The sequence below is a fragment of the Dermacentor andersoni genome, chromosome 7 (genome assembly GCF_023375885.2).
Source record: "Dermacentor andersoni chromosome 7, qqDerAnde1_hic_scaffold, whole genome shotgun sequence".
Lineage (NCBI taxonomy): Eukaryota > Metazoa > Arthropoda > Arachnida > Ixodida > Ixodidae > Dermacentor > Dermacentor andersoni.
The window spans coordinates 155,738,564-155,745,565 of record NC_092820.1 but is presented as its reverse complement, the minus strand read 5'-3'; positions in this window follow the sequence as shown (position 1 = coordinate 155,745,565).

Genomic DNA, 7,002 nt, shown 5'->3' with positions numbered 1-7,002 from the left:
GCTCCTCTTCTCGGTCCTTCGTGGGCCTCGAGTAGAGCTCATGCTCTCGCTGCCTCATTTTCTCGTGTTCCGCGTGCATGTTTCTCAGGACACTGACCGCCACAATCTTCTCTCTCAGGGGTAGAGGGACCCACTGACTGCTGTTGGATTCCCCTTCGACTGCGTAGCCCACTCTTCTTAGCGTGTGCCTGCCTGCCCCTGCTCTTAAGCTTGGTTTGCTCAGTCTGACTTGTCTTCTGGACCTTTTCTTGTTCTTCTAAGTGTTATGGATGCTCAGACTCAGTAGCGTTGGTGTCAGCATCGTAGGGGAAAGCCCCATTGTCATCTTGTAGGCATTTCATATTAGAGTGTTCAGCTTGTCCATCTCGCCCTTCTTGAGACTCTAGTACGTGTCTTGGCTGATTACCAGGGCTGGTATTAAGTTGAGCGGGTCCAGCTCCTTCAGATCGTGCTTTGCAAGAGGAGCGTGAGTTGCGTAATGGTCTCTTGAAACTTCTGAACAGTGATGAAACTGGCACTGTCTTTCTGAAAAGTGAGGCCAAGAATACGGAGTACGTACACCTTACGCATGGCGACTCAGTTCAGGGTCAATGTCGTGTCATGTATGTCCTGAGGAGGCCACCCTCTCGTCCTCTCTTTTCAATATTAAGGGCTCCAACAGTTCCAGGGCGCACGATAGGCTTCAGCAATGTAGTGTAACACCCGGTCCTGTCGTTGTTGTTGTTCTCCTAAGTGATTGGGGCGCATACCTACAGGGAGGGATCGGCCATGAATCGGGTGGTTAGATTAGGTGTAGGTCGATGGTTTCTCGTAGGGCGTCTTTCTCTGTGTCGCTAACACAGAAAACCTGCGGGGATCGGGTAGGAGTTACTCGGTATCCGCCCATAAAGCACGCGTCTGCAGTCGCCGGGCCGCGATGCGTCGGAAGTCATCTGAGTCATACTGCGAATCTGTCGGAACTGGGGCGGACGTGTCGACCCTTATACTACTTGCCTCCCGCGCAGCCGTGTGGGCCCTCTCATGTCTCTCTAGGCCCGTGTGGTCCGGTATGCAGTGGACAGTTATCTTGATTTGTTGTTGTGTTGCACTTGCCAGCTCTTCTAGTTAGCCCATCTTTATGTTAACACTTTGAGTACGCCGCAGCTCGCGGTGCACTTCTTGCGAGTCAATATGCAGGTGTAGCTAGGCAGTGGGCTGTTCATACAGCCTGGCTGCACATGTTTGCCCTACCAGTAAGACAGCTGTAGTCTAAGTTATAGAGAATATATCAAAGTTTCTGGTAGATATTGTGTCGCTCCATCAACTTTGGATAAAGAATACAGCTGAAGTGCTTTCGGGGGGCGTTTTTAACGAATGTGTCCACATATGCGATGAGGTTAGCTGTAAGGTCGGAGTAGGTCACTGTGGTTTGCTGGTGACATCCAACGAAGGCCTGGCGCCGTTCCGTTTCATCTGGATCCATTCAGGGTCGAATCAAACGTGCTTGGCTCAACCAATACGATGCTGTCCCAAGGGTCTACAGGTGGTAGTATCACTACTAGACTGGGGTCGTTCTGGCCGGTGAATAATAGTAATTTGCCGCACTGAAAATTCCGATGCACTCGGGTTTAATCAGTATTGAACTGGGCATCGGCTGTGTCCCAAGCATTAGAGTTAGCAAAACAAAAATATAGACATTATTGCCGACAGGTTGGCCAATGTGCATATTCGTTAAATTTGTTAGTCTGTTCCACTCTGTTATCCTTCTCGGAACGAATGAATTCTTGAGTGTATAGGTTCTTGCAAAGCAGAATGTTAAGAAAACGTGGCTTGTCATGTCTTATTTTTCTCGTTGCAAGTAGTTTCAGGCAGTCGTGGATACTTTTCAAACGTGCGAACAACATCGGCCTTTTTAAAGAAGCATTATAGCGCTCGAAAACGACCTAAAGATGTCATTAAGCACAAGTTATGGCCACTAGATGAAAACACACATGATGCTGTCTTTTGCATCGCCGTGCACAATACACAAACATTTGTTAACGCGAAATCATGCTTGGCTGAGTCAATCCAGCTTTAGTTGTGTATGGCCTCTTTCGCGAAGCTGTCAACACAAAGAAAAAAAACCTGGTCTTGTATAGTCATCGTACATAACTACTGCCCGAAATAAATTAAAAGCTTTAAGTCTCAAAAATATTGCGCGGATCTGCATAATTAACTTTAACCAATGCGTTTGTTGAGAAACTGCTGTGCATCAACGGCCGGATGCGCTTGCTCTAAATTTCAAGTAGCACTTGTGCTAGTATGAAGATCCACTCAAGTGCGGTCCCACATTCCTCGGGTTGCTCCCATAACGCATGAGAACATGTTGCACTCGCTCTACCCTAGGCACCTGCGTATTTATAGAGATGCACATACCTATTGCCGCTGGGTACGTACCCATCGCATCTATGTCTACATGTTCTATATATAGTATATATGGACAAATCAATAAGGTATACACGTCACAAGACCATAACCGTTCACTGCAGAAAACATATAATTTATAACCATTCTTTACCAAGCAAAGCATGCTTCGCATTACGTAGATGTTAACTGGAGTCTATAGGGCCCTATATGGTAAAACTAATCCAATCGATTCTTATTCAAAACATTATATTTAATTAACTGCCGCCGCAAGCCTCGGGCAGTGACCCCGCACCGTTATTTGAACCAACCGATCAGACAGTCCCCTCGTTTATAGGAGGTCAATTTCGTTGTTTAAAAAAAAATAACGTTGCCTAATTTGCAGGTGTTATAAAATTGGCTGCCAAGAGGTGAGCACGACACAGCAGTGGTGAGGGTTTCAGTGGGGCTGAGCTAGAGCAGTGAAAGTAGATGATGGGATGACGAGGGTGGTGCCGGCGTCTGCGATCGACCCCCTTCCCCTTCCTTTGCTTGCGGTGGCTGGTCGAAAATCGCGATGGCGTGCAGTGGAAGCTTAAAAATGCCGCTAAAACACATCCTCGCCCAAGAAGAGTTGGCAGTGCAATGTCGTAAGCGTGTCGAAAGGACTTGAAAACGTTATACTGCCATGCGGAAATGTTTATTATAATTAAATTAATTCATGGTTCTCGGCAATGTAGCCAGTGTCCGAATGATCAACTGGCAGAGATCTCCTATTCCTTTCGGAACGGGGCATGTAGTCTGCAGCTGTTCCGAAAAAATTATTTCGGCATTTTAACGCAGCCTTTGATGCTTTCGCTTCGCTTTGGCGTGGTGAGTTTTCGCAGTTTTGTCACGTCGCGTCAAAGAAAGGCGAAATTGGTGACGCCTGAAAACTTTTGACCGATAGCCGAGGTGAAAGGGAGAAACGTAGAATCGTAGGCGTAGACGTACAAGCGGAACTAAATATTTTTATTTTGTTTGGGCCCGGGCCCGAGGCAAGGGGTGCTACCGTCTAATCATGCATAATCAATGTGTACACGTCATATGAGATGGTGAGTTTTCGCGGTTTTCATGCGGTCGCACGAAAGACAGGTGAAGTGGGGCTGGGCCCGAAAAATGTTTCACAAATCATGGGCGGCAGATTGCGGAAAAGGAATAGAAAGATTTGGAATAGGTTTGCGTTATAGCGCCCCTAGTATGCATAATATTTTTAACGCGATAGCGTTAAGGGCCCTGTGTCGCAGAAAATCTGGCGCAGGCGTCCGACGCCTCGCGTCCGAAGTTGGACGTCGCTTTGGCAAAACGAATTTCCTACCACCCCTCTGACATTGTTCACCACATAGTCTGGTTCCCAGCTCACATGGGACCAGACGTATTACCGGGTCACCTGAACCCCAACGAGATAGCCCACTACCGTGCGCGAGGTTTCGTATGCCGCGACGGGATGGTGTCTCGGGTGAGCTCGGGACAGCTCGTCCACAGTGATCCACTGGTTACTTTTCATGAAATCCCCTCTCATTACAGAGGGAATAGGCAGAGTTTTCCTTTCCCCCATCACGCTCAACAGGCCACAAGCTAGCACGCTCCGCATGCTCCAGACGGGGTCCTACCCCTCTAGGGGCTTTTTGAACATGCTCCACCCGGACATCGATCCCCTCTGCCCAGATTGTGGCACTGAATTTAGCTCATTAAATCACATGCTCTGGCGGTGCCCTGTGTTACAGGATTTTAACCGAGAAGAAGACTGGATGAAGGCCATCACAGACCCGAAACAAGACATCCAGCTCCTGGCTGTCCAGAGGGCCCGTGAACGAGCGGAGAGGCATGGCCTCTCTGTTCCGACATGGGACTAGCCAAGGCTGGGTAGGGACTTGCAGGCCCCCGCTTAGCTCCTCAGTACCCCAATAAAGTCGTTTGCTGCTGCTGCTACCACGCATACTCAACAACGTAGGCCCTCCATGTGGTGCAAGGAAATTAGTGAGCTCATTGAATTTCTCAACGTAAAATACGTAGAAATATCATAAAGTACAACATACACACAATCTACGGACATAAAGCACCGGTATTTAATGTGAATATACGTCAAAAGATATTTCTGTTACGTAAAAAGTAAAAAAATAAACACAAACCCCTTTTCCAGCGTTCATACCATTCATAGAGCGACCATAGCCTCCCATATTTGCGCGTGCAAATCTCAAAGGCCATAAAGCGGCGCGCCCGGTTCCTTGCGAAATCTCCAGATGGCGCTCGTTTCCGCCACATCGTGGCCCATGCAAGAGGCCGCGCATCCACTAGAAAGCTCACCTTCGTGAATACCGGTCACCGCCAGCGTTTCCGGGTAACATTGCGGTTACGCAAGCGGTAGTTGCCGAGACGCGTGAGAAGCACTCAGCGTCCTTTGAACGCTATCACGTTCCTCTCTCAAAGGGGAAGCTTGAGTGTCCTACACATTTCTTTTTTAATTTTGCCCGTTCTGGCAGGATTCAAACCCACTTCCTCGTGCTCAGTAGCCTAACGCTCAAGCCACAGAGCACTCCGGAGGGCATTTACATCATAGAGTTTCCTGCAAGTATTTGTGGGAGAAATTACGAATGACACATTTGCACAAACAAACATTACGCAAGTTGTATTTCAGAAGAAAGAGCGAGAAACAAAACGCACGATAGATTTAAATACATAGCGTCGCGTACGTTTCGCTGCAGACGCTGCCTTCTCCACTAGCTTGGTTTGCAAACGCGGCTTCACGAGGATCTACGGCTCCGTCATGGCCGTCCGGTCAATATATGTAGGCGGTCGTCGGAACACCGTCTTCAGTGCGCAAGTTCAACGTCAATATCTCAATTGAATAGTTACGGTCGCCACCGTGGCGGCTTGTTTGCGGCGGTGCGGTAGGCCTACTGTTTTGGTTGGTCCACAGCATGTAGTATCCGAAGAAGAGAGCTATACCTATAGCTACCAGAAACACGCACATTGCAGCAATTTTCTGCAGTTCCAGGGTCTGTTCTCGGTTCGAATATACTACAAGTCGCTTAGGCGCGTTCTCTGTTGTCTCGGAATATCGGATCATCCCTGGAAACGATGACAGGCGCTTCTGGTTCGTGCGTTTGGGTGGCGAGACAGCAGTTGTGGTGAAACCGATGCCCGACGCGCCGACGCTGCCTTCCAACTTTGACGGCGGCCTGAATGGGTCGAACCTTGGCACGTCGGGAGCGTTCGTCAGGCCTCGGAGGTCGGTGAGTATGTCGTCTGCGGCGTTCGGAGCTTGCTGGCTGGGTCGCCCAATGCGGGGTCGCGGAGATGGTCTATCCAAAGCGCTCAGGAAGTGGTCCGAGTGCGACTTCATCCTCACGAGGGCAACCGGCTTGGCCGGAAAATTCACTGTCCTTGCTGCTTCACCCTTCGCATACTTCGGTGATGACAGCGAAGGCTTGATCGCCCCGGCCCGGGATGCTCTTGGTGGCGACATGATGGACTTCTTGGGTAAGCGAGCTCCCTGAACGTCTTCAACTGGTACGACGTTGTCCGCCTTTTTCGCAGCAAACGTCGACCTGCGCGAGGGACGTGTTCTCATCTCGGGATGTTTTATGCTGGATTTCTTTGTACTTGGCCCGAACCGCTGTGGAGCTAAAGGCTGAGCAGAACTGCGCACGCCCGGGGCTTGACATGGGGGAATAGCGAGCACTCTTTTCTCCGCGGCGCGGGATTGGTGCCTGGAACGGTTCTCTACCTTCTCATGTCTTGAAGGCGACTTGATATGCGTGATAGGGTCTGCAGCGTCCGCTATTTTCAGTGGAAATTTTGAATTTCGGTGGGCAGTTACCGATGCCTTAGGTCTGTGAACGGCGGCCTCACCTCGGGTCCCCTGTGGTGACGAAGATGCTTGTGCCGGTACCGTCGGCATGGGGTACAAACATGGCGTCACAGTTCCTTTAGATTTCGTCGACCTCCGAGATTGGTTGCGCTTTCCACCTGGAAGTCCGAGAGCCGCATCCTGTTCCGCCGCTGCTGCTTCCAGAGATTTGCCGTGCTTATCCGATGTAGCTGGTTGGCGATGCGGTATTTTCGCTGCGTTGGACATTCTTAATCCGGGATGGAGTGATGGCTGTTTGCTTCGGCTTGCTGACGGGACCTTCACCTGGAACCCTGGAGAGTCCGGCTGAGCTTCTCCTTTCTTTTGTGCGGAAGGTTGGCCAGGCAAAGGTGACGTCCCGCCTTGAGACTTTTTCTGCCGCTGAGGAAACTTTCGTTGCATGGACACTTTAGCGGAGGGAAGACGCGGCTCAGAAGGCCTCATCGCGTTCTGCATTTTCGATCACGTCCCAGCTTCAATCAAGCACTCTTCGTCGTCTTGTCCTCGAGATTCGCAGCTGCGGTAATGATGATGGTGAAAAGGGTTTTAATGCCAATTAGTTCTCAGGAGGTTTGCCCCACTTGGTGATTTTTCTTGTTGTTGTTGCCTCAACAACACTATGACCATATGCAACTGTTATGCCACCAACTTAGGTCACTTAGTCTTCTTTCTCTCCATGGATCATGCAGTCCAAAAAAGAAATTGAGATTGTATGGCAACGTTTTGTCGTCGGTCACAATTAACGTGAT